General features: G+C 41.8%; 1 long non-coding RNA gene across 1 annotated transcript; it reads right to left on the bottom strand.

The window, feature by feature from the left end:
• Window positions 1-1,496: 1,496 nt before the first annotated feature.
• Window positions 1,497-8,858, bottom strand: LOC148213971 (uncharacterized). The gene is made up of 3 exons (XR_015793606.1): window positions 8,769-8,858; window positions 6,418-7,849; window positions 1,497-2,963 (listed from the first exon to the last, which is right to left on the bottom strand). It is a non-coding gene; the product is annotated as an uncharacterized LOC148213971 (long non-coding RNA).
• Between the last annotated feature and the right edge of the window lie 645 nt (window positions 8,859-9,503).

Below are 9,503 nucleotides of genomic sequence, written 5' to 3'. Positions count from 1 at the left end.
CCCTCCAAAGAGGTGCATTACCAGATTCCTCCAAAAGTTTCTGACTAATTCTAATGCAACAGGACATTATTAAACACATGAAATGTAATCATACTGACGGTATTTCGTTCAGTTAATTAAGTAAGAGGAAACTGACCAATCTGGCATGTGATCGAACAAGAAGCAAAGGCAGACATAGAAACACCCTTGCTTCTGGAATCCAGAATGATGGTATCCTCACTGAGAATGGGGGCTGAGCCCTACAGCCTTCCCAGAACCCCAACCGTGGATCACAAACCTCTTCCACCCCATCAGTTTAAGTCTGGGAGACAAATCAACAAACTCCTGGAGAAGTAGCATGGAGGCATTTGTGAGCTCTGAGTATTTCCACACTAGCGGTTCCAGCCGTCCCTGTGCCAATGTCCTGGTAAGAAAGCCAGATTTATAACACCCCAGAACATCCACTAAACCTGTGCCAGAGCACCTAAGAGAGGACGGAGGTAGACACGCTCGGGTGAAACTGAGCGAGCAGATGAAACTGCGGACGGAGGCAGCAAAGAGAGTAAAACCAGTGGAGGATACAAGAGGGTATGTAGGAGTGATGGCGGTCGTGTTCTTTTTTAACTCTGTGCTTGTTTTACTACTAGTATTTAGCCTTATTACAATCCTTTTATTTTATTTAAAACAAAGGTATATTTTCAAACAAGATGTGATCTATGAACGAACAGGTTGTGCCATTATTACTCAACGGGAGGTTAGCTGAGCATGCTAAGTTATTTTTATGATATCAAAAAGATGTATAAATCTTTGAGTTGAATGCCAAAATCTCCACTATATTATTGTTTATAAATGCTTGGAAAAAGAAAAAAAGGGGGGGGGGGAATCCCTGAAAATAATATATGTAAATATTAAATTCAAGATGGGAACCACAGTTGTGCGGTCAAAGCCCTGCCCGATTTTCACATGCATTGTAAATGGGGCAGGGTTCCAATCACAGCGTCGTGGCTGTAATTCTGACTTTTTTGACTCTCCCGCCCCCATAACGCACACACAGATGCCTTGAGCGATTACTTCTTAGATGTGACTTAAAGTTCCAGGAGAGAGGGGTGGGGGGAAACTTGGATTATTTTGTTATGTTTTGTTTTCTCTTACAAAAAGCTTCAAATATGTTTGGCTGCACTTTCCTTTTCTTTTCTTCCCCCCCTTTCAATGAGCTGGAAGCAAATATGGTGGCAATTAGAAAACCGAGAACCGAACAAAGAGCCGTGTTCAAGCCTCGCACCGTGGAGCTGTCTTTTAAGTAGGAGAAAGTTTCCACTGCAGCTCCCTTTAAAAATATAAAGCGAGGAATTTGAAGATGTGTGAAATAAAACATTCCCCAACGTGATCCCACGTGGCCTGCCGATTCACCAGAGTGGCTCATCTCGTAGAGGGAATACCAGAATTGTTGTCACATACCCAAAAAAGTTGGCCTTTGAAGTATTTTTAATGCGCACACATCAAGCTGCGGATGACCAAGGACATGTGCGGGGGTTGGCTGGGAAGACTGAAGCTTTGCCCTTCGGGTGTCAAAAGACGGGTGGAGAAGCTCACCACCATGAGATTTCCAAGAAATGAAGGGAAAGAATGGGAAATGACATTCGTGGTTTGGGGTTTTTTTGGTTTTTCTGTTTTCTGGCAGGTCTCATGCTCCTGGAACTGGTGTAATGAAATCTATCTTTATTACAGAATGAGCGCCATTGGGCAACGCACACTTAACATTTCATGCTATATCAGGTTTTTAGATTCTCCTGTTTTGAAGTGTAATGGAGACAAACCAGATCCCTGTTAGATCAATACAGCATTACATATGGGCTGGGGTCACACAACATGCTAAAGTAAACCTGAGTAAGAAAACACAATTCCTGTGTTTGCATAACAGGCAGTGCTCAGACCAATAAATCATATTGCGGCTCAACTTGATGGCCTGATTCATTTAACACATTAAGACAATGATTGGGCTTCCCAAACACCATTGGATCACAATTTTCCATTTTAGCCTAGTCTACCATATTCTGTTTCAGCGAGCCCCAAATACATTTATTCAGAAATGCACGCAGAGGTGGGAGTTCTTAGTTCAGATCTTGCTAAGGATAAAAATATTTTTGTCATTCTAGTCCTCGTGATTCTAGGAGAATCTTACCTAACTTATTTTTCCTACAAAATCAGCAGCACTCAGAGAGCATGGAATGTTTTGCATGCATGAGTCCCAGATTCGAGTCCTGACATCTCAAAGAGCAGGAAAGATCTAGCTGCTATGAGAATGTAAGGGCAATATTAAGCTAAAATGGGCCAATGTATTAAAGAGCACTATGCATTTGTTATCATCATATTTTCCTTCCACCATGGGTAGCTTCAGGTTGATTCTTCTTTAGTCCTCTCCATAGTTCAAGCTAGAAGACAACTCCTGTCCCAAAGTCAGCCAACCAACTTCTTCCTTAAGTAGGGATTTCAGCTCAGGGTTCCTACTTTTAATCCACAACACGTTGGTCCTCAGGTTTTGGGTATCATGTATCTTGAGAATCCTAAAAGTGGAGGGCAGCAGAAGGGGCAGAATTCTTAACTGTGTTTGTGAACCATGACAACTGGCTTAGCATGTTGCATAAACCAACCAGTTGCGACACGGTCAAGAAAGCTGTGGATTACTGCAATGTCTAAATATAGCTAATGTGCATGATAATCTGGTGAATCAACTCAAAGGACTTGGATAATCAAGAAGATGTCTTAGTGATGTGCTGGCTTTGGAACTGGAATTCAGCTCCAATGCATTGAGAAGGTTCTGGGTGGAGAAAACTAACGTAGACATAGGCCAAATGTCACTGTATGAGAATGCTTTAAATGATCATGGAAGTAAGTGAAACGGCACTATACTGAATCACCCCAATGTTTCTTCTGTCACAGGATCATCTCAGGTTGGGTTGGCAGCTGCAGTTCTCCAGTATCTCCTGTGAAAGAAAATCACCCTTATTACTCTTTAATACATTGAATTTGTTCTCCACACATTTATGTATTGTACAGGAGGATACCCCAAGGCTCTGGAGTTCATGCAAAGTTTGGGTGCAACTCTCTAAGACCTCCAAAAGTTGCCATTGAATTGTGGTTTTAATGTGAAATGAGAGAAGTTATGAAATACTTTACAATTTTTCATATGAACAAGAATTAATTTGATTTAAATTTAACAACATGGACAGAGAGAGAGAGAGAGAGAGAGAGAGAGAGAGATTTAGGTTTAGTCTACCTTGTTTCCTTGTTCAACTTTTGCTCCCTTGGAATCATCAGATTAAATCAAATCTACTTTTATTATGGTCCTTGACCAGCATAAGGGATCATAGAACCCTGGAACTGGAAGAGGCCATCGAGGCATTAAGCACAACCTCCTGCTTAGTGCACTAACTCAAATGAAAGTACCCCAGTCTTTGCTTGAGCGCATCTGATGAAGGGGAACCCACCACCTCTCTGGGTCATTGGTTCCACTGTCCAATGGCTTTTACTCTTAGGAAGTTTTTCCTAACATTCAATCAGAATTAGCCTTCCTTTAATATAAATCCTTAATTCGTTTCTGGGCCTTGCACTCTGAAATAACAAAGAACAGGTCTTGGCCTTATATTATATGTCATCCTTTTAGATGTCTGAAGAGTGGTTTCATGTCCCTCCATTCAATCTTCTCAAGTCTAAACATATCCAGTTTTTTTCAATCTCTATCAAATTGAGTTTTTAGCCTCCTGATCATCCCTGTTGCCCTTTTTTGGACCATACATTTATTTACCTAGGTGATGACAATAAATGAAAAGAGTAAAAAAATAAATAAAATGATGCTATAATTAGAGACAAAACCTTACAAGCAACACCATTTAGTGCACAGCAAAAGCCAATATGATGTGGGGAGATCAAATATGGCAGAGAAAAAGAACATTAGGTAGAATTTCAAGGTTCTGTACATAGATTGGTGGAAGAGAACGGCACGAGGCAGTCAACAAATGTGAAAGTGAGCGGATGGAAAAGCAAAAACCCAGACTTAGCTGATTACAGACCAAATCCACCAGTCTAATGGTCTCATCTGCAACCTTCTCAAATATTTCAGTACATTGACCTTTTCCAGTTTCTCAAATTTTACTTGAATGTGATCCACCAAACTGAACACAGTATTCAGGATGTGCTCTGACCAATGCAGCGTATAATCAAACAAGGGCAGCTGAAGGAGTCTGGGGACCCAATGCAATACCCCAAATACACACAGTCCTAGATTAGCTGTAATGGACAGTTCTCAGACTGATGAGGATTTAGGAGTGGTTTTATAAGCAGCTACCTGCAAACTCTTTCATTGTCAGTGAAGAGAACTATTCATTATTAAAGGCATTGAAAAGTTCAGGGCCTGCAGCTGAACCCTTTAGCACTTAATAATCTTTCCAATTTTGCGTTGAATTGTTGCACTCTTTGAATACAATTTATAAGCTATCCTTGGATCCGTCTAATATACCATTCAGCCAATACTTAACCAGTTTGCTAACGGAATGCCATGGTACACTTTGTCAAATACTTTACTGAAGTCAAGATATATTATGTCTACAGAATTCCAACAATCTACTCAGAAAGCTGCCTGATCAGAAAATGAAGTAAGGTTAATCTGACATGATTTGGGACCCTGGGCCACATAAAACCTCCTAGCACTCTTTTTTAGGCCTTTGAGGAATACCCTTGGAATGGGGGCTTGAGGAGTGGGGGGTTAAGGAACCGAGTGCTTCAAACCTCTTAAGGTGTAGCACACCTATTCTTGCCCTTAACATGTCAAAAGAACTGGGGAAAATATCAACACATCGGTTCTGGTGATATCATAATATCACTGGCCATATCTTCTGCAGACACTGAAAGGTCCTCTCACCAGATATTAATATGTGGTCCCTGTTGCAAAAATGTCAACCACCTATGTACTAAAAAGGTCAACCTGCAATTCCCAGGAGATGATGGCATAATGTACAGTACACATGCCTTCTACATGCATGTGCAAACGTGAGGAACCTAGAGAGACTTCTCAAGGGTTTTCTCCAGCGCTTACCAAGAAAAACTGAGCCAACTACAAACTGAGTTTGGGGACTTGCGCATTGCTAATTAGCAAGAGTTCACATTGAGAGAAACCTCAGCAGTCCCATAAGTCATAAGTGTAATGAGGTTAAGTATTCCAGTGCTTCACTAAGCCTGAATCAAAATGCTTTTCTTCCTTAATTTCCCTAAGACACTCCTCCACTGTTCTGCAGCCATTTTGTGCCTATCAATGAATCCCAGAGTAGCTCAAACTGAAATATAAGTTCCAAAATATTTTTCCAGCTCCCATTACTAGAGAGGAAAATTATTAGTAACCCTGACCCAAGATTGGCAGCAGCTTGCAATATTTCTCCCCCTTCACGTATTCCATGAGTTCTGATGCATCTAGACGTGCTTCTCCTTTCTTCTCAGGTGGCAACACCTAGCCAGCCTTACCTGAACTTGCACAAGTTTGAAAAAACTAAGTTGGTTTTTTATCTATTAGTACATGGATAGGAGACTACTAGGAATCTTAGTGCTGTAAGCTAAACAGAGAAGGCAAAATAACTTCCAGAAGAACACAATGACAAACTACTTTTGTACTGTCGCCAAGAACACAGTATGGGTGTGTTTGTGTCATCACCAGGAATCCCATTCAAATCAAGGAAGCCTTTACTTTATAAGGTGTTCTCTTGATTCTATTCTATATTATACTATATACAAAGTATTGCCTTAAAAAGTGAGGTAAATCTAGGATCCAGCTTCAGCCCTGGCTCCAACTATGCCTGTTCATTTCATATTTGCGGAGAGAAAGTTGGTTGGGCTGGGGAGAACACAGGATGGATGGCCCACCATCTGCTCCTTCCTTCACATTAGGCCAGGCGTCTTCCTCCCTTCCTTCTCTGAAGATCAGCCAGCCTTCAGATGTCTCTGATTAACTTTTATAACTGATGCTCTGCTTAACAGAAGTCATCACTTTGTTCTGGCAGGAGCTGGAAGGACAGAGGGCCACGTGAAGGAACCAAACAAGTCAGTCTTGGATTCTCCTTCACAACCATTAGAGCAGTATTTTTCAATCTTGGCAACTTTAAGATTGGTGGACTTCAGCTCCCAGAATTCCCCAGCCAGCTGGGGAATTCTGGGAGTTGAAGTTCACCTATCTTAAAATTCTCAAGATTGAAAAACACTGCATTAGAGGAGCACTGGGGGGCTGAGCATCCAGAAGAAAGGCATGAAAGCCCAAATGATATTTTGGGAGCATTCAAACATACCATAGTTGCCAGGGATACTCTGTGTGTGTGTGTGTGTGTGTGTGTGTGTGTGTGTGTGTGTAGTCTGCAGACTGAAATTGTCCCATTGTAGTAATTCCAAATAACTTACATTGGCTGTCTGGCTGTATTGGAAAAAGAACCACAACGGAAAGTCCAAAGTCATAATATCTGTAGGGCTCATACCCATATCAAGAAAACTGAACAATGTCCTTCCTCAAAGGTTTTCTTATCCTGTGAAAGGGGTTCCTGATTTTTTACTTTCATTTCAAGTTGCTCATGAATTGGTTTCAAATTTCTCTTTGGTAGGGTCCGCAGCGTACTTGATTGTTGGACGTGACAATGGCATATTATGATGCCTCCATTTTCTTCCTTTTTGATTCACAAGAGACTTTTGTGTCCACTGATGAAAAGGCTTCAGTGTTGCAGTCTTCAGAGTAATGAACTCGGCCCTGTGCCGCACCTACCCAAGATGATTTGAGTTTGAGACCTCTGGTATAACCAAAATAATAAAAAAAGAACCTTGTTTTTGAGAAGAAAAGCTTAAAACATTCCCTAATGCTTCTGTAATGGAAACTTCTGAATTCCCTGTACACTTGTGTACATTACCAGCATTAATTGATCTCCTCCCAATGTATCTTATTCCCATATATAATTTAGGCATGCCATTAAAAATCCTATACTTTCTACAGTCTTCGTGCTTCAAAGCAATTAATCTGCCTTCAGGAAAAGAAAATCCAGCCCTAGTTCCATTTGGGCAAATCCAGAGGTTCTTCCAGCTGAAAAGGAGAGCTGTGGAAACTGGCAACAGCACCTTTTCTCCCCACCCACCAGTATTAAATGGTGTCCTTGCAACTATTGTCTTCTCATAAACACCTCCTAAAAGTTGTTTTCTAGTGATTTCTTCTCTGACCTGGAATTTTAAGTTTAGCCCAGATTCCTCTGTTCCCCACTGAGGGTCTATTCCTCGGGTCTTATGGCTGATCTGCACTTTCTGTTTGGTCCATCTCCAGCCCAGGCCACCTACTTCTTCTGGAGTAGAGAAATGGAAGACTTCATTCTCCTTCCACAAGAGCGCGTCACAAATGCATTGTGTTTTGAAGCTCTGCTGTTTTCTATCCTGAGCCTTCTTAAGCCCTTCCAACCAGATGGGCTGCAGGGCTTCCTTTCAATCTAGCAACAGTTCCAGCTCCGATTGGTTACAGCATCTGGCATGGCCCTTCCCTCCAGTGGTGGTCGCTGTCCTGGGCTGCTAAGTTCTTGGCTGGTTGATCCTTGCGGTTGATCCAGTGATGGTCCATTAAGTCAATGAACTATCCTCACAGATGTTTGCCCACCTTCTGTAGAAGCCCATTGCTCCATCTCCCAGTGGGCATCCTTTCAGTTTCTGCCCAGACTGGGTGAAACATGCTCCCCTCGCTTTTCACCCCCTGCTCACAGCACTGCAAAGCTTCCCTTCCCTTCATCCTTTTTCACATCTTTAACTCGCAAAGTTGGAGCCTTGCTCATTTGTTTCTGTGAAGCTGAACTATCAGGTCTTCTTCCTGAAATGAAATACAGAGGTACTTAAATGCAAAGCATAGGAATTTCTGCTCCTTTCTCATTTAGATGAACTGGGATTTCAGTTCCTGAGGCTCAAGAGTCACCGTAAAAGGCCTGGCAAAGATCTCCTTGACCATTTGAAGTTTGATGCGACTATCCATGGCTAAGTGGAGTTTACTACATCCATAAAAGAGAGGAGAAGAAGTAGTGGGGGAGAGACAGTTAGCTTCTTCGGCTCATATAGTCAACACCTTTGCATTTTGCTGTACAGTAAAGACATGCCCTCCAATTTCCAAACTGCACCCAAACAGCATTCTGTTCTCACTTTGCGTTCTCCTGCCATGGCATAATCAGGGCTTGTTCCCTCTTCCTGAGGGTGAGCGCAGAGCAGACTTGATATGGTCATTTTCCTTTTTTTCCTACTGCAGGTCTTTAGGAAAATAAACACTGCAAGACCTGGGATATTCTTTGGCCCCAAACTTATACAATTGCTTTAGGCCACCCAGCCCAAGTTTGGGAGGATTCTGATTAGGGATGAATTTCTTTCAAACACCAAACACCCTTCATCATATTGAGTTTTCATTAGAGTAGATGCAAACTGGCAAGTATCCATCAGCATTCTAATCCAAGGGATGATTTGCAGACTAATCTTTTGAAACTTAGAACCTGAGTTTCCAGCATGACACCTCCAAGTGCCAATATGCCGGTGAAGATCTTCCATCATGCCATTTAAACTCCAAGCTTCCCCTAAGTGCTTATACATAAAGCATTTGTGCTGTCAAGCAAAGTGCCCATCCCAAGCAAAATTTCATTTCATCCGGTCAGAAAGAGAGAGATGGCCTAGAAGAAAGGAACTGAGTTGGTATATAAAAAGTAAAAGTGGAAACAATTTTTTAAAAAATGAAAAGGCAGTGAGCTAACCTTCTAGCGCCAAGTGAATGGGTGGAGAAGTCAACTGGGGTGGTCTTCTTCCAGGAGTTCCAGCTCCCTGATTTCCCTCCTGTGGATTTTGAGCTACCAAAACTGAAGGATTAGCTACCAAAATTGTGTCATTGTTTTTCTGGCACCAAATTCTCAGCACCTTCCCCTTGATAATCTAAGCAGGGTGTGGTGCGGTGAAAACAGAAATCTGGCACTTGTCTACTTGCAGGGCGTACACCTTGCATCAATCTCACTATCACAGTGAAGAAATCATGGAAATATAGTAGCAAAATGTGTCATGAATGTCTGGAAGCAGGAAGGAAGCACGTTGTACAATCCTGCATATTGCACAAAACATTGAAACAGTAATCCAGCCTGTTGCAAAGCACAGAGTGTAAATATAGACAGGATGGCATTTGAAAATGGAAGGATTTAGACTCTAGATTTGTAAATGGACTATTCATTGTTTGGATCCACCTGAGATCAGATCCAGGAGTGTTCAAAGCCTAGGTTTGTTTTTAGATATGGAGTTCTTTCTGCTCACTGATATTGTCATGAATCACTACCTACTTCACCCACCATTATCAAGGCCAGGAGGGTTCCTCAATATCAGCACCTTGATTCTGTTATGAACAAACATGGGAGTGTGAGTTTCCAAAGAGAAGATTAAAACCTCCCCCCCCCTTTTTTTCACTGTTGGATCAATGAAGCATAAGCCTCTGATTTTTTAATAAT

Source organism: Python bivittatus, unplaced genomic scaffold, assembly GCF_059951505.1.
Source record: "Python bivittatus isolate LINGU-HERP-01145 unplaced genomic scaffold, Pbiv_v1 ctg000790_np1212, whole genome shotgun sequence".
Classification (NCBI taxonomy): Eukaryota; Metazoa; Chordata; class Lepidosauria; order Squamata; family Pythonidae; genus Python; species Python bivittatus.
Note: the sequence above shows the minus strand (reverse complement) of the source record. Positions and strands in the feature narration are given on the sequence as shown.